Source organism: Enhydra lutris, unplaced genomic scaffold, assembly GCF_002288905.1.
Source record: "Enhydra lutris kenyoni isolate GAN:26980312 unplaced genomic scaffold, ASM228890v2 scaffoldscaffold6, whole genome shotgun sequence".
Taxonomy (NCBI): domain Eukaryota; kingdom Metazoa; phylum Chordata; class Mammalia; order Carnivora; family Mustelidae; genus Enhydra; species Enhydra lutris.
In genome coordinates this window covers 34,433,367-34,452,675 of record NW_019154090.1, presented here as the reverse complement: position 1 = coordinate 34,452,675, position 19,309 = coordinate 34,433,367, and positions in this window count along the sequence as shown.

The window sequence follows — 19,309 nt, the reverse complement described above, 5'->3', positions numbered from 1 at the left end:
AACAAAAGAGGAATACTATTTCATAACACAAGATAATCATATGAATTCAAATCTCGGTGGTCATGAACACAGTTTTCTTGGAACATAGCCAAACCTGTTCACGAAGGCTCTGCATGTAACTGTGTTTGGTGCTAAAATGCTGAAGGGAAGGGTGGCAACAGAAAGTGCAGAGGCTATAAAGTCGGAAATGCTTTCTGGCCTGTTTCGGGAAATGGTTGCCAACTCCTGCAGGAAAAGAGAAATTTACGTGACAGCAACATAGAACACAGATTGTAGATTCCTGGGTTATAGTGCTCTATGTATCCTATTTGAAAAAAATGAGGTAATTTGCATGGGAACATCTATAGCTCATCTCTGGATTATCATCCACTTGCCTACCTACTCACCGACCTCGTTTTGTACAGACTAGGATGAAAGATCTACAAGAGTAGTTACCAAACTGCTAACAATGTTACCTCTGAGGCAGAATGTAAGACTAAAGAGTGAGGATGAAATTAAATAAAACGTTTACCTTTTACTCACTTATGTAATTTTACTCCTGCAACAGGTACTCTTTTTGCATTACAACAATTTAAAAAAGAATTACAGTTCAAGGAGAACTTTTTACACCCCGAATACTGACCTCTCAGAATAACATAAAATTAAACAGTTGCAATGTCAAATTAAAAAAAAAAAAAATCGGTTTTACAAGAGTTTCTTAACATCATGATCATTTAGAATTGGTGCATTCAAAGTACATCTCTAACCATGAAAAAAATGTGAATTGGGACCCAGTTATATCATATGAATAAAAAGAAAAGCCATAGCCAAGTATTTTAAAAGTACATAGATTTTGAAAACCCAAATATTGTTCAGAAACTAATAATAAACAGGTAATACAGACTATACATTGTGAGAGATTGTAGCTCGTTTGAGTCACCTATAAAGACAAAGTTCTTTTTTTTTTAAGATTGTATGTATTTATTTGATAGAGAGAGAAATCACAAGTAGAGAGGCAGGCGGGGGGGGGGGGGGGAAGCAGGCTCCCTGCTGAGCAGAGAGCCTGATGTGGGGCTCAATCTCAGGACCCTGAGATCACGACCTGAGCCAGAGGCAGAGACTTAACCCACTGAGCCACTCAGGCACTCCAGTACATTTTTTTTTTAAAGATTTTTATTCATTTGAGAGAGCACGAGCGTGCACAAGCTGGGGGAACAGCAGAGAGAGAGGGAGAAGCAGGTTCCCCGCTGAACAAGGAGCACCATGTGGGGCTCAATCCCAGGATCCTGGAATCATGACCCTGAGCCAAAGGCAGACGCTTAACCGACTGAGCCACCCGGGCACCCTGACAAAGTACATTTTAGTATTTCCAATTTCCATCCTTCTCACTCCAAAATATCGGTTGAAATTAGTTCATTCCATGCTTAATAAAGAACCACTGGTCATAACTCTTGGTTGAAAAAAAAAACAATTTTCCCAAAATATATCATAAGGAACATAAAACTTGTGAAGCCATACGCTCAAGTGCACATTTTTACTGTTTCTTATTTTTAAGTGGACCCTAAGAATCTTCCAGAGACCAGACAGGGCATCCAGACAGCGTCATGATGTGGCACAGTCTCAATAAACCACCACATTTATAATTCAATTCCTGCCATTTATAAATGCTGGCTTTTAAACTGCAAGCCCAGTGGCCCCTTTAACTACATGGAGATGCACAATAATTGACAGCTCATTACGACAAGTGGTCTCAAGAGTGAAGTATTATAGCTAATGGTCTGTAAATGCTTTAGTCTCCAAACTTGGGCCAACATTAAGGCAAGCAAAACTGGGCCTTTCCTTAAATGCACTTGATTTTAAATGCCTGGATGATATACAATTATTCAAAATTAATCTTCCTATTTCTAATGTCTGAAATACTGCATATTTAAATTGAGAGTACACACCTAATTAATTTTATGCTTTCTTATGAAATACACTGTAATATGACAATTTCTAAGTATCCACATCTTGAAGAGAGGCAGAAATGATTTTAAAGCAACAGAGGGAAAACAGAACACCTGAATATACAGTAATAGAACATGTCTGAAATGTTATAGTTCTTCATCATTTAAAAGCATGCAACCAGGGGCACCTGGGTGGCTCAGTTGGTTAAGCATATGCCTTTGGCTTGGGTCATGATCTCAGGGTCCTGGGATTGAGCCTCACATTGGGCTCCTTGCTCAGCAGGGAGCATACTTCTCCCTCTCCCTCTGCCTGCTGCTCTACCTGCTCAGGCTTTCTCTCTCTTTCTCTCTCTCTGACAAATAAATAAATAAAATCTTTTAAAAAAACAAATTTTTTAAAGTATGCAACCATTAAGAGCTACATTTAAAACAAAATTGTGTAGGAAGTCATCACAATACCATGTTAAGAGATAAAAAGCAGGATAAAAATTGTATGCCAATATAATCCTCATTTTATAAAAAATACAATCTATGTCCTATGTGATGTAGATAACATTACATTATAGTGACTTTTGTGTGTGTGCATGGGTGGTGGACCAACACTGATTTTCATTTTTATGCTTTCTTGGATGTTCCAAGTTATCTACAATAAGCATCATCTTTACAGTTAGAAACAAAATGTGGATAATGTTCCTTTGTCTCTATTCCTGTTGGTTCCTCTATTCCTCTATTCTTCACTAAAGGTTAAACTAGTCTCTCCACAGCTGGGGAAACCCAAAAACGTACTCCATGATTAATTGTATCGTTAAGTGCAAACACTTGCCAAAAAAAAGAGAGAGAGAGAGAGAAATATTTAAGTAAATAACATTTGTACATAAAGTCCTGGGAAAAACACGGTAATAATTAAAATTGAAAAGTGTAATATTTTCTAACTACTATTTTCATGTTTTAGGCCTAACAAACCCAGTGTCAGAAATAAATCTTAAAGGTGACCAACTTAATATAAGTAACTGGAAAAAAGCACAATCTGGAAAATAACATAATCATAAGTATGGCTTTTCTAAGACTGAGGACCCTTACCCATATTTGTCAGACAGGGTTGTCTGTTTTAGACACATTTAATTCAAAACCGCATTTAAAGTGCCGTTTCCACTGAAGACTGATCTATGCCTTTCACAGGAAGAGCCAACGACTCTCCCTAAAAGGATATTTTAGCAGCTCACTTTACAAGAGGGTGTTCGATAACTGGCCTACTTGTCTTAAGAAATTACAGACAGGCCAGTTCCTATGTTTAGACCAGACAGAAGCTGGTCCCAGGGCTTGGGAACTAGCATCCTGACCAACACTGTTTAAAGCTAAGGGGAAAAGACCCAGTGGCTCAGAGAAATCCTTTCACAGAAGTGATGAGAAAGTAGGGCAAAAAATAGGGAGCAGGTGGACCTACGCATTAGAGGAACCCAGAGCCCTGCAGAGAAGCCAGAAGCCAGGGGAAAACAGTCTGATCATTGCAAGTGTTGGTTACTGAGAAAAAACAAAACCACAATAACAACAAAACCCCCCCAAAACAGCAAAGGGCAGTTAAAGAAAGAAGGGGGGAAAATAGAGCGCTGGAAATGTGCCACATCAGGGACTGTGGAAGTTGAAGAAGCATCTGTCCACTCACTGAGGGAGAGGCAAGTGCTCGAAGGCTCGCTGAAACTGTGCAGGACACACAAGCAGGTTGGTGCCACGCTGCCTTCTAGAAATTGACGGGCAGGGTCTCTCCAATGATGGATGGATGAATAACCACAAAGGGAAAAGCTCAGAGGATTTCCAGAGTGTCCCAAAGAGCCAGAAGATCATCAAGACAGGCGAGATGCTGGGGCGAGGCAGGCCGAGGCTGGGTGTGAGCAAGGCTCCAGGGAAGCAGCGCTGAAGGGGGCGCGTGATGGGGACACACAGGTGAGGAGGCCCAGTGCTGCTCAGGGCAGGGCGGGGGGGAGGGGCGCACAGGTGTGCAGGGTGCACACAGTAAAAGGACAGCTGGCTTTGATTAGGGGCCACACTATTTTGAGGGAGGCAGCAAAGGCGATGAGGGAGGTAGAGGCAGCCTAGCACACAGGAGACTGATTACTCAGTGAGCAGTGGAAAATCAGAGGAGACGTCATGGGAGGGCTGGGAGACCGATGCCCAGAGAAGACAGCGCCCACAAAAGAAGACAGGTGAGTGCAGGTGAGCGCAGGTGAGTTTGCGACGAGGTCGGGAGGCAATGACACTCTACAAGTAAAAAGGAGTATTGAGGGGCGCCTGGGTGGCTCGGTGGGTTAAGCCTCTGCCTTCGGCTCAGGTCATGATCCCAGGGTCCTGGGATCGAGCCCCACATCTGGCTCTCTGCTCAGCGGGGAGCCTGCTTCCCTTCCTCTCTCTCTCTGCCTGCCTCTTTGCCTACTTGCGATCTCTGTCAAAAAAATAAAATCTTAAAAAAAAAAAAAAAAAAGGAGTGCTGAAAATGGAGCCAAGAGGATGGAGGTGAGGGAAACCTCCAAACTGGAATGGAGAGCAACTGACCACTGCTGGCTATGAGGATGGAAAGAGAAAGAGACGGCACTGGGTGCTGGGAGAAAGAGAGGTTTAGAAGCAGAAAGATCAAGGCAGTTCAGATGAAATGAACTCTGAGTAAGATATGCAGAAAGGGCTTTGAGTCCCCCCACCCCAAAACCCTCTCCCTTTTTTTTTTTTTAAACTCCGAGGTGGCTGGCTCCACGGGGAATCCATCACAAGGCAGCACACAGTAGGCCCTCAGGACAGCACAGCGCTCCGTCAGCCCACTGGCTCCCACGATGCCCATCAGCCTCTCCAGCAGGGGAGCCCAGGGCCATCCTGGCTCCGAGGGAAAGGGGAGCTGCTAGCTCATGTGTCTGACTGGCTGGCATCGCTGCGCTCTCTCTGCTATCTGCAAACACACCCAGAGCTTCTTAGAGGTACATCATCTGATCTCCCTAATAGACTGTCATGTGCTGAAGGATTAAGAAAAAGAATTCTTACATCGCCCAAGGCGGCAGCGTGGTTTGTGTTTCAAAAAAAAAAAAAAAAAAAAACCTGGTTCAGTGGCAAAGAAATCTCCTCAGGAAACACTGCAAGTTGAGCTGTAAAATGTACTACACTGAGTAAACACGGGCAGATGGATGCCAACGAATCTTTAATTATCTTCAACTCATTATGCAGACGTTAACCTTGACAAATTAATCAAGGTGAACTAATAAACTTGTGGGCTTACGTAATTTAAGTAGTTCCCAATCACAGAGAATGTATACAAATACACGTTGATGAAACCATTTAAATAGGCTCTTTTTCATCCTTCTTAAAGCAAAGTGGTAAAATAGCTCTTGAGTGACAAGGGTTTTGTGGCTCTTTTTCCCCCCTTTTCTCTTTTTCCGCTGTAAGGGAGACCAAGATAGGTTCCAAGCTATTAAACTATTTGTGATGTACAAGTCATCATCATAATTGGGGGCACACTTTCTTTTGACCTTTACGAAACTTTCATTTCCCAAATGTGACAGATAAGAAGTGCTTTTATAGCACCAATAATGATTTTTTCCTATGGGAACTTGCCAATTATAAGTTGAAAAAGAAGGAAAGACCATATTGGATATACATTTAGAATCTCAACGCACCTAAAATATAGCTGAAATGCTTAGGAATCACACTTATAGGATAGTTCTGGCGAGTGAAGGATCTAATCTGGGGAAATACATGTTAAAACCGGTGCGAGGGCAACTGTCCACTCACTTGAGCACCTTCACATAATGCTAAGTGCCCAAGAAATGTGTTCGAGCAAAAGTGACTGGATGGTGACAGCACCTGCATCTGCAACTATTAGTCCAAGTTTTTAAATATTAGTAACAGTTAGACTGGGGAAATGGGATCCACAACGCACAGAGATTTTTCAGTAACACGCACGACCTACACACAGTGAGGCAGCAAGTTCTTACTAACTCACCAGACTTCAGACATCTTGAGGACCTTACCTGACTTTTCTCATGCTCTCAGGGCCCAGTACGGATGCTTGGCACACGAGGGCCTTGAGAAAGGGCACACTTCACTGAAACCGTTCGGATACCACAGTAGCGTCTTGAGAAAGGACCCGTGCTACCTGTGTGCTTCTCCATGACAATAAATCCCCCTTTATGGGACCTTGATTTCACTCTTCATAGGACTCAGCCTTTCATTGCCTAGACACACGAAAGTTAAATTCATTCATTCGCTGGTTCATCCATTCAGCAACTATTTATTGATTTCTTCTTATGTCGAGCATCTTTCCAGCCCTCCACTATCCCACATGGTAGCTAGCAGCTACACAGGGCTCGTGGGCACCTGAAACATGGCTGCTCCAAACTGACATGGGCTTATGAGTCCATTACTGAAAACAAAACAAAACCATGATATCTCAATAATGTTTATGTTGATTACACGTGAAAATCATACTAGTTTAGATAGAGTGGGTTAAAAAGCCTTATTAATATTAATTTGACCTTTCTCATCTTGCTTTTTTAAAGATGCTACTAGAAAACTTAGTAGATGATGATAACTAAGACTTGAGAAGAAGCCTTGTTTTCAAAGACTGGACACTTTAGTAAAAGAAGCCCAAGGCAAACAAAGGAGTAAGCGGGAAGCAATATTAAGTCATTTCAGACGCTGAATAATGTGTGAAGAATCTAAGGCAAGGTGAGAAGACAAGAGCAACCCAAATGGGATACTCTAGGTACAGTGACCTTGGAAGTCCTCTCTGGGGAGGTGAAACATGAGCAGGAAACATGAATGGTAAGAAAAGGTACTCATACAAAGACCCAAGGTGTGTTGCAGATAGGGGGCACGTGGTGAGCCAAAGAGGAAGGAGGTATGCAAGTTTGAACAACAGCAAGAAGGTCAGTGTGGCCAGGACACAGAGGGGAACAGCGGCAGAGGAGGTTAGCAGAAAAAAAGGGGGCCAGAGTACAGAAGTCCTAGTGGAAAGGTTAGGCCCACTGAACCAACAAATTCCATGTAATTCAAGTCAAAACTCCTTTGGGATTTCTCATGGACCTTGACAGGCCTTTTCTTTAAACTCATGTCTTGGTCCAGGGACCAAGAATAGCCAAGATTTTGACCTACCAAATACCAAGAGCTGCTCTGAGGCCACAGCCAGGAGCTAAAACCAGGGTGACGCCAGTGAGGCTCTCAGGACCTAGGAGCAAACATCCTGTAAATCCTGTGTTCTGAGCACCCCACTCACTGCACCCTAGTCTTTGCAATGTGGGACTGAGCGAAAGTCAGATGAAACAAAGACAAGGGCTGTGAAGTGGGCCGCCACAATGGTGCCAGCCACGTAGAGTTTTAGGATAAACGACACTGTGTGCGTACACGTGTGTACACACACGTATATAAGGATTACAATTATGCATATCCACACTATGTTTGCATGTGCAGATGTGTGCAGATGTGTGTGTGCGTGTGTGTATGTAAATATATGTGTGTGCATGTGTGCATGTGTGTATGTGTGTGTATACACACATTTGTGTGCGTGATAAACGTGTGTGAACGTGTATGTGTATATATACACATGTACGTACACGCACACGTATAAAGGACACATACGTGAAGCAAGAGGATAAAACATAAATGGAAAAGAAAAATGGCAGCCTAAGGAGAGGAGCTACTTCTTGGGAGTGAGAGAAACAGTGTAGTGAGGGGATTAGGGCACTAATACACTCGCAATTTTTCATTCTCTTTCATAAAAGATCTGCAGCTATACAGAAACACACATACACACAAGCGGAGTACAACATCAGAAATGCCAATTTTATAAGGGAAGAATGATACAAAATTGTTTATATATTCTCATTTTTAACTCTAAATATAGAGGGTCCATATGGGGGACCAAAAAATGCCCCCCAAAGGATATTTGTTATTATGTTCTAACCTCCTGTTACATAATTTTAAGAGTGGTATTTAATATTTAGTAAAGAAAACATATTACAGATCAGAAAAAGACTGAATTTAGGGCCCACAATTATACTTACAATGTGTGATTTAGGGTAAACTTTATCATTTCTGAATAGCAATGTGCTACCTACAAGAATTCCCCAGGATTAAAGAGAAACCAGCCTGTCAATAAATCAACTGAATAAATTCAGGTTAATTATACTAAATTTAATTTTAATTATACTATAAGAAATGTTTCAGTCTACTATTATTCATAGAGCCCTAGAGTGTAGAGGTATTTTGATTATTAAATAAGACAGAATTTCGGGAGAGTCGTATATGTATTATCCCTGGAAATACCTTATCTACCTCAATAAAAAAAGCTGTTCAAATTTCACTCAATTTCGTCGAGAGCCATCAACACTGCTGTGGTTTCAAATTGTTACTTCAGGACTTAAACATGGATAAAATGAGGTGTACGGAAATTTTACAACAGTCTGTAGATGCATTGTCAGAACAGGAACCAACCCTGGGAATGAGGTTCGCTACTTAAAATAAGGAAGTAACTAGAGGAGAAAAACAGAAAAAGTCCTTCACCTTTGGTCAAGCAGAACAGGTCCACAAAGGAGACTATTTGCAGAACGAATGCCTCAGAGACACAAGAGTAAGGGAGGGACAGCAGGCCAGTTACTGTGTGAACTTCCGTCATCGGGCGGAGTCATGGCGATCACCAACAACCCCAGGCTGGTGTCACAGCTGCCCTCCTCCAGGCAACAGAACTCAGTGTGCGCAGGCCCTTCTGTGAGGGTGGTCAAGGCCATCAGAAGGAAACGTGTCCTTTACAGCTGTGTTCTGGGACAGGAAGAACTGTCCTTACTCAGGCATCTTAGAAGCTGTGTTAATTCTCCCTGGGTGCCACACAAAGGTTCCAGAAGGCCACCTTTAACTAGGGAAGCAGGTGGTTAAAACAAGCTGGAGGACTCCCGGCGACCTAAGGCAAAGACAAGGCCTTGGCCACCCAGGGCTGTGAACATCTCACCGGCCACTGCTCAAAACGGCTTCTCTCCAGGATGCACAAACAGATCTCGATATTCCTCCTCGCCTAGCAATCTCCAAAGGGTCACATCGCTCACTTCTTTGCTGAAGACAAGGACAAGGGGGAAGGCTCCTAGCTGGGAACAAGCTTCAGGTTTTGTACTCAGCACTTAACTTAGTGCAGTGAGCAGAGATGAGCTATCACCACGGTCCTTGACGCGCTCGGTCCCACTCGGTCCTCATCCTCACCTCTAACCCTCTCCTGGGCTGCTGCTTTCACTTTCTAAGTCTTCGAATGCTGCACAAATTGGCCACGGCCTGGCTCCAAACTCAGCCATGAGGTTCTCCTCCTTTTTCTTCTTTGCTCCTCACCTCTGCAAGACCCATCGGAACACATTTTTCAGCACGGTCCTGGGTCAAGCCAGAATTATCCTGCTGGAAACCTGTGCCTCCAACAGGAGTGTGCGCCTCCCAATGAGACAACACATTTTGAGCAGAAGTCAGGCTGTGAACTTGATTCTGGTCCTCCCCTTCTACCCTGCTGCAGGCCACGCAATGCTGGGTACATACATCCAACTCAATCTATTTGCCTTTCTTTTAACAGGGACACCCCACAACTAGAATGTCACATGAATACAATACCGCTAATGACCGGGGGATGCCGAATCAAATGTTTGGAATCAAATGGAAGTTTAATTAGGCTTGGTATTATTTTAGCAACTCGGTGTATAAGATTATTTAAGCAATTTAGCAGCTTGAGTTCTTCATAAACAAAATCTAGTATTTTAACAGTTTGGTTTATTAGAAAACTAATAATCCACCCAAGTGTCACCAGTAATAGGTGACCTTCTCCCACTACACTCATTCCTTCTATTTCCCGGCCAAGATAAAGCTGTTTCTTTGAATACTCCACCTATTACACATCTGAAAAAAATAATAATAATAAAGGTATACACTTTACATGGAAAGCAGAAAGCAACCTTAGAATGGAGACCACATCCTGCCTACACGACCAGAACCAGAACGCAAAGTTCCCTTTCGCCTCAGCTATGAGGTCCTCAAAGAATGTTCTCTTGGGGGGCTGCCAGTGTTTTGTGTTGCTATCTGAGGAAACATTTTGGGAGGTGCCCGTGAGCTAAAGCAGCAGAGGACTGCAACTCTGACACATTTCAGGCATTTTAATTTTTATTACAATTTAAACTATGTTGAGCACAGCCCTTGGGAAAAAAAAAAAAAAGATGACTTGATCATCAAACTTTTCTTTTATTCCCCTTTAATGAGTCCATCAGTTTTTCTTCTAAGCATAAGCTCTCGGATAGCACCTTGACACTCCCATAAATGATGTACAAGGTCACAGGACCACCACTGCCGCCTGTGGCATCACTGCATCTCAAAACCTCAGTGTCCCACACTAGCTGCTGTCTGAGGGACCTGGCAGGAGGGTTCTCAGCATTCAATTCCATGGGCAAGGCTTGTCTTGGTGAGAAGGGGAAAACCTTATACTTAACACGTTGAGAAGCTGAATTTAAAAAAAGAAAAAAAAAAGGAAGAGGAAATTGTTATAATTATAGAGAGAGCTTTTGCATGCAAATTCAGTTTTCCTTGGGGAAATTTGCATACTCTCTATAAGGAGTCCCCATGCCAAAAGTACACATACTGCTTTTCAGCTTCAGTCTTTAAAAGTGATGCACTTGTCCAGGAATTGCATAGGGGAAGAGTCCATGAATGTGTTCTAGGCCTGGCCCAGATATGCTGTCTATAAAAGGAAGGGCTTTACAACGTAGTTTATAGTATTTAAAAGGCGTGTTCTCTATGCCGAACAAACTGATGGTTATCAATCGGGCCGAGACAACCAATAGAGTGAGGCATCTGGGGGCGCCTGGGTGGCTCAGTCACTAAGCATCTGCCTTCAGCTCAGCTCAGGTCATGATCCCAGGGTCCTGGGTTCGAGCCCCACATCGGGTTCCCTGCTTGGCAGGAAGCCTGCTTTCCCTCTCCCACTCCCCCTGCTTGTGTTCCTGCTCTCACTGTCTCTCTCTCTCTCTTTCTCTCTCTGTCAAATAAATAAACAAAATCTTTCAAAAAAAAAAAAAAAAAAGAGTAAGGCGTCTGTTTCAACATGTCTCTGAGATTTAACTAAACCCTTGTTCATGATATAAACACATTTTGAAAGATAAATGTATTTCTCCTTAGATTCTTAAATTTCCAACTAGAACTGATGGTCATAAAAGCTAACTACTGAGTGCTCACATTCAAAAATATTTTTGTGATAAAGGAAATAAAAAATAGGCGAAGGGAACATCCAAAATGAAGAACTGTTTTCAATTTGATTTCAATTCTCAGCAGATATATGTCTGCCTTTAATTGTAGAAAACGATTTTAGATGATCAAGCATGAAGGAAGGATGCCAGTAACCCTTCCCATTTGCAGGCTTTAAGAAACACTAAATGCACATTTCTGCTTCACGGTGGAAAAAAAGACTCTGGGAAGGCAATAGATAGTCTAGATCAACGTAATCATTGCTGTATGGAAAAAAATCCAGCATGTGGGAGCTCCTCAGAGCAGGCTCTTCTTCTCCAAGAGGTTATTTTTACAACACAATAAATAAAACACTCTATTCCTAAATGAATTGCCCACCAACAGGAGAAAATTAGCCATTTGCATGAGAAGCAGCCTATTTTCGTGAGGCCTTTCCAAAGCCAACAGTTAGCAGTGACTTTGGCGACGGTGAATCCACAAGCTTCAACAGCAGTTGTCCAAAATTAAAGGTCTGTTGGAACAGGTGGGGAAAAGGCAGAAACGAAATGAATGTAAATATGTCATACCTCAGAATCATTCACAATGGTCACCAAGGGCTGAAATCACCTGTCACCTGGGTCAGGCCCCAGCTGAATACACAGAACTTTTATACACGGACCACTTTGAGAAATAACAAAGAGGGAAAGGGATTTGGGGAAACACTTTTTTTTTTTTTTTTAAAGATTTTATTCATTTATTTGACACAGAGAGAGAAGGTGAGAGAGGGCACACAAGCAGGGGAAATGGGAGAGGAGAAGCAGGATTCCCACGGAGCAGGGAGCCTGAAGCAGGACTGCATCCCAGGACCCCGGGATCATGACTTGAGCCAAAGGCAGCCACTTAACTTAACAACTGAGCCACCCAGGTGCCCTAGAAACATTTTTTTTTTTAAGATTTTATTTATTTATTTCACAGTCAGAGATCACAATTAGGCAGAGAGGCAGGCAGAGAGAGAGGAAGGGAAGCAGGCTCCCTGCTGAGCAGAGAGCCCGTTAAGGGGCTCGATCCCAGGACCCTGAGATCATGACCTGAGCCGAAAGCAGAGGTTTTAACTCACTGAGCCACCCAGGCACCCCCATTTTTTTTTAAGTGCAAAACATTCGTAATATGTTTAGTGGAAAAAGCGGGTCGCAAAGGCACAAGAATTCAATTTTACAAAACTAACAAAAACAAAATGCGATCTGCATTGCTGTCTCAAGGACGCTCCCGTGCAATGTTAATGTTAGTAGGTATACTGCCAAAGCAGGTCTGTACCCCCAGGGTCAGAGCAGAAACATCCCTCCCAGGTGGAGGGGTTCCTGAGGAGGTCCAGCCCTGAAGGGGGCATCTGCGACCAAGCTGAGTCTACCATTACTCAACCTGGCATTTACCAAAGATCTGTGACCATGGAAAGCCCCTTTTTTTTTTTTTCCCTTCCCCAGAACACCCATTAACATCCTTACCCGCCCCTCTTGGAAATAGCGTGTTAAACCAATAGCTTAAAGAATACAGGTAGATCTCAAGAGAATGACGATAAAAATACCAACTTTGGGGATTCTATGGGTTATAGGATTTCAGATTATAATAATTTTCCTAATTTTCTGTAACACACACATATTACTTTCATCATTTGGGGGAAAAAAAAAAGGCATAGTTTTTAGGATGATGAAAGTGCCCCACTGTTCAACTTTCTTTATTCTCAACTATTTATTGACCAGAAGTGCATTTGGTACTTCAGATGTCAGCACACTCACTTGGAGAAAAGTAAAAAGGTCTGGCAGTCTGTGCATCGCCACATGAAGACCGGCTATAAAGGAACTGTGGTCTGCTTAAATACCGTTCTCAGATTTCGGGTCTCCTATGAAAATACATGGAGCAAGGAGTCCAGCCCTGGCAAAAGATGAAGGAGGAACTCTGCCTCTCTAATTTCCTGCTTATTCTCTCTGATGCCAACCATCACATGCCAGGTTGGCGAGAAATTTTAAATGTGCAGAGATAATCTAAATACTGTTCAGTCTCTTCATTTCCCCCCCACAAAAGTCAATGTAAATAGGACAGAAATGGTCACTTGAGAGCTATTTCTAGGTCTCTGTGACCATGACGCCTGTATGAATGGAAGGATGTTAAAATTCCATGTTTTAAAGTTCCAAGTTTTGTTGAAATAAATGCTAATTAGTAAAAATGTTCTTTGGGGTCAGATGTATATTTTCCCTGTTTTCAACTGTAATTTTTATTGCAAATCAAAAAAAAAAAAACAAAACAAAAAAAAAACACCACAGTTCCAAACAAAATTACTGAAAGACTATATGTGACCCTTGACAGTGGCGTCGTCTTCGGGCTGGGTTTCAGAATGTTCCACAAATTAACACACTGCAAAAAGACATGAGTTCTGCTGAGTAAAATACCCATTTATGAATAATAGAAAAGCTGCTAAGCTTCTCTGTCGAAACTTGTCCATGAACTAGAATAACAGATGCCCAGAACATAAAAACTGGAAAAAAGAAGTGAATCTGCCCTTCCACACCCATCCCTGAGATCTAATTTGGATACAGAGCCCACTAAAGGTCCCTGCTAGTTGGCCAGGTGACAGTTTCCAGTAGACTAAAATTTTGGAGCCGTAACTAAAAATTCTCCGAGTTAATTAAGACAATGACTGCATCTCGGCCCTGGTAAGAACAAAGAGATAATATTTATGTGAGAATGAACGTATTCCATCTCTGTCTGGTACACAAATCTTTCCCTTCGCTATAAGAGGCTTATACTTTAACTTGTTCTGCCTGTTTCCAAATAACTCTTGGCTGATGCCAAGGAAAAACCTCCTGTTATTTTATCTGAACTCCACTTTCGTAATTTGATAAGCACTAGAATATGTGTATTGTGTGTGTGTTTGAGAGGGAGGGATGGTGTTCAAAATGTTTATTCAGGCAACAATCATTTTAGCCTACCGCAATAAATAAATAAATAAATAAATAAAATAGATCATTTTATTTCCCGAACTTGTGCATTCAGACCCCACATGAACTCCCTGCAAGTGAAAAAGGTGAGGTTTTCCTTTCTACTTAGGGAAACTAGTACAATTATAAAGTTTTAGTTTAGCATTTGTTTCAAAATTTTCTAGAGAAAAGTTACCCAAAATGTGATAGCTTTTTATCCAATCGACGCCTAGGGAAGAAACTGGCACAACTCCCGGGACTCGAAGACAGCATCTCCCGAACGTTGACTGCATTTGGGCCTCAGAGACCCGAAGTCACCACTCTGTGGGACCACGGTGGACTGTTTTAAGTGTCAGGAAAACGGTTCCTCCATAAAGAATGTATACATTTTCAAGTCTATCCAGGCTAAACTACTGTTCAAAGCAGCTACCATGTTTCTGGTATTTTATTCCTGGAGACTCAACTAACTTTATCTGCTTCAAGTATGAGTGATTCTCTTGGGTTTTCCATGTTTCCCTATTCTCTCTCTCTCCTTCACTCTCCTGCTCTCTCTCCCTCCCTCTCTCTCTCCTTTCTCCCTCCTTTGCTCTTCCTTCCTCTCCCTCTCCCCCTTTTCCTCCTTCTCTTTCTCTCCTCCCCTCCACCCTCCCACTCCTTCCCACTCTCTCTCCTTCTCCCTCACACTCTCCTCCTCTCTCCCTCTCCCTCCTTCTCTCTCTCCCTCTCTTTCTCTCTCTCAGTTGACTTCACTTTCTCACTGGGCCTTTCCCCATGGATGTTCCCTGCTAAAGCGTAACCCAAGTTTGGCCAGCTGCATCTGCATCAACCAGCTTTATAATTAATTTACGCTCTCTGACAGGACATGGGAAAACTGTCTTTCAGTAATTTTAGTTTCTTTGTCTTCCTTTCCTTTTTGGCTGCTATATTCAATTTTAATGGCAGGGTATATATTTGACATTCCTGACAAAGAAATAAGAAGACACTGTTCCTTCTGAATTCTTAAAATGACAATAATTACTGGCTTCCTCCTCATCATCTCCACGCTTCACAATTCGCACGCCAGTAAGGAATCCAAGCTGGCAGATCCCGTTGGTCAGACTTTCATCTGAGCTCTCGGTTCAGTCAAATCTACAGCCTCTTCCTTGACAGCCCTCTGATTACTCTTCCCGCCTTGAAACACTTATCAGTGGGCTTCCAAGATACCCCCACACCCTTGGTTTTCCTCCTACTTCATTAGGAGGAAGAAACCTCACTCCCTGATTACTAATGTTGATCCTCCCCTCATCTCCTTGCTCTTAAGGGTGAATGACCCTGGGCTAAGTTCTCAGACCTCTTAGCTTTCCACATGCATTGACATCTTTGGTGACCTCACCCAGACTCACACCTCCCACATTTACACATCTTCAGCCCAGACCTCTCTCTGAATTCCAGACCCTTATATACAATGGTGTATGGGACATCTTCACATTGATGTCTAATGGACCCTCAAATTTGACGCCTCCCAAACCCACTCTTGAGCTTCCCCATTTGAACATCTGGTGATGGAGTCTTCCCCCTTCGAGTAAACAGCACCTCCATCTTTCCAGGTGCCCAGGCCCCAAACCTCAGAACCACCCTTAACACCTCTCCCTTTCTCATACCCTACATGGGATCCCTGAGCAGATTCTCCTGACTCTCCCTTCAAGATAGATCAAAATCTGACCCCTTCAAACCATTTCTACCCTTCCCACCCTTGTCCAAATTAGGATCATCCACATCCTCCCTGGCTCTCACGGTAACCTCCCATCTGATCTTCCTCCATCTGGACCTGCCCCCTTACAGTCTATTCTCAATTCAGCAGCCAAAATGAGTGTCTGAAAATATAAGCAATCTTATATCACTCCTAGGTTCAAATCCCTCCAGGGGCTCCCTATTTCACTCAGAGTAGGAGCCCAAGTCTTCACAGGGGTCCGTAAGACCCTTCACAGTGTCTCCTACCACTTCTGCCCTGGTGTCTCCATACCCTGGTTCAATCCAATCACAGGGGCCTCCTTGCTCTTCCTCACACACACAAGGCTCACTTCTGCCTCAGGTGTTTGCATTGGCCACCCCCACCCCCCAGCAGCCTGGGGAGGTCTCCCCAAAGACTGCTGCATGTTTCCATCTTAGCAACTTAGGGTCTTGACTCAAAGACCACCTCCTCCGGGAGGCATTCTCTGTCCATCCTTCCTGAAACTACAGCACCCCCAATGCTCCCTATCCCCCTTCACTGCTTGATCTTTCTCTGTAATAGTGAAAGGTAACTATATAGTATAATTTTAGTGGTTGATTGCCCTGTCTTCCCTATGAGAATGGAAGTATCTAGCTGAGTTTCTTTTTTTATCCACTCGTGAAGCCCCAGATCCTAGAATAATGCCAATTCTGACGTCAGAATGCAATCAGTAAATTGTTAAGAGAGTGAAAAAATGTTTCTCTATAACCTTTCTTTTATTTACAATGATCACCTTTCCACATAAATAAATGTGCATCTAATACCAAGGGCTAGGGACAAATTTGGCCATGAGTAGGTAATAGCTGAAGCCAGGTGATGGTTGTATGGGGATTTTTTATACTATTCTTCCTACATATATTTGAATTTTCTACCATAAAAAATTTAATACACAACATTCACTGAATTATTTATAATGACTATACAGTACTCCACAGTGTGATTGTACCATCACTAATTAATCCCTACTCTACTGAAGAATATTGGGGTTCCATCTTTTTCTGTGTAACAGAAAAGGATAGAATAATCTTTTTTTTAAAAAAAAGATTTTATTTATTTGACAGAGTGAGAGATCACAAGTAGGTAGAGAGGCAGGCAGAGAGAGGGGGGAAGCAGGCTCCATGCTGAGCAGAGAGCCCAATGCGGGGCTCGACCCCAGGACCCTGAGATCATGACCTGAGCCAAAGGGAGAGGCTTAACCCACTGAGCCACCCGGTTCCCCGAGGATAGAATAATCTTACACAACTATCTGATTATGGCCTTGCAATAAATTCCAAGAAACAGAAGAGTCTGCACATTTAAAATCTTATACGTAATGCCAATCTTCCCTTCAGAAATTTTGAACGAAAATATGTTCCCATTAGTGCATGAAAGCAGCACTTCTCTAAGTGTGGTCCACAAAATGGTGCCAGGCTGCAAATGGTCTGTTACTGGCCCACCACGAGATTGGTTCAGAAACTGTGAGTAAACATTTAGAAACTTTCAAAGGAATTTGACAGAATAATTTTCTATCTGATGAATATTTCATAGGTATATAGAAATATATTTGAGATTTTATTTTGTATATTTTTCAACGTCTTTTTCTGGCTATTTATTTTTACAAATATATCTTCAGCCAGAAACAGAATGAGGAACATGGTCCTTGACCTCAGTTTAAGAAAAATGACATGATAGTACTTGTTTCCCTATACCATCCCCAATTGTAGACATATTTTGTCTGGTTTCATTTTATTTTTATCGTTTCAGGTACAGAGAGATGCCACTGTTGACTTAATGTGCACCTTTTTTTTTTTTTAGATTTTTTATTTATTTATTTGACAGACAGAGATCACAAGTAGGCAGAGAGGCAGACAGAGTGAGAGGAGGAAGCAGGCTCTCCGTGGAGCAGAGAGCCCGATGCGGGGCTCGATCCAGGACTCTGGGATCATGACCTGAGCCGAAGGCAGAGGCTTTAACCCACTGAGCCACCCAGGTGCTCCTTAATGTGCACTTTTGATAGCTAGCAGGTTTGCATACCTTTTCCTAGGTTGGCTGGCCCTGTACTCATTATTTATGAATTACCTATGTTTTTCCCTCACGATTCTATTAAGACGTTCATCTTACTGATGAAATTGTAAAAGCTTATTGTAAGAGCACTTTGTACATTAGGGACATCATGTTGATTCCATATTATGCAAACAAGTTTCAAACTTTCAAACAAATTCAGATGATTCTCCACTATACTAAAATAAAATAATGAAGACTTAAAATGCTGTATGTAGTTTCTTCTTTTGAGTCTTTCCTTCATGTTTTTTACTTGGAGATATCCTTTCCACCAAAAGATGGTAAAAATATTGACTCATATAATACGCACATACATTTATAGCTTACTTTGTTACACTTATAATTTTTATCCTCTAGAATTATTTTCTCATGAGTTGTCTGGTAAGGATTCTGCTTCATTTTTCTAGATGACTAGGTAGGTGTCCCAACACCTTTTACTGACTAATTTATCTTTTTCTTTCCAATCCGAAATGCCAACCCTATCACCTACTACATATGCCTATGTATACACTCTATATTTTATTCGCTGATATATTCTTATACCAATACCTCTGTTCAGTCATCATTAACTCATATTATTCTTAAATATTTGAGATGGCAAGTACTTTGATAAATATTTCTTATAATTCTGGGAGGGTTTTATAGGTTCATTCTTCCAGATCAAATTCAGAATCATATTGGGGTTCCCCAGTTTTGATAGGGATTGTATCATGTTTGTGCTTTAATTACACAAAAATAATAATTGCATGTAATTGTACTGAATCTTACTTTCCAAGAATAAACTATCCCTCTCCACTTACTTGAAATGTATCTTATGTCCCACAATTGAGTTTTCTAGCTTTCTTCACTTAGTCCTTCAGCTGTCTACGTAAGCTGCTCCCTACTTCCGTATAGCAACATTGTAATTATAAATGAAATCTTTCTTTCAATAATTCTTCCTAACATTCATGTCACAATTAAGTCATCAACCTATTTTTACTTATTTTGTAGCCAACGAGCAATCTTAATCCACAATCATAGTGCTTCTAGTAGGTTTTCACAAGAGTCTAAGCATACTCTGTAATTCCATTCATACTCTCGATTCATTCATTAAAAAAAAAGCAAGCACTGTGACATACATCTCAAAATTCTGGTGCAGTTGAAGATTAATATTACATAAAAATATAAAGCCCCTCTGAGGAACATAAAATCTACTAGAGTATATAAAACACATACCCACTTATTCTTGCATAAGATAGCAATTGATGGATCTCTAAAAAGGCACGGTTAAAAAGTACTATGAGAGGGGCACCTGGGTGGCTCAGTGGGTTAAGCCTCTGCCTTCCACTCAGGTCATGATCTCAGGATCCTGGGATCGAGCCCCACATCAGGCTCTCTGCTCAGCGGGGAGCCTGCTTCCCCCTCTCTCT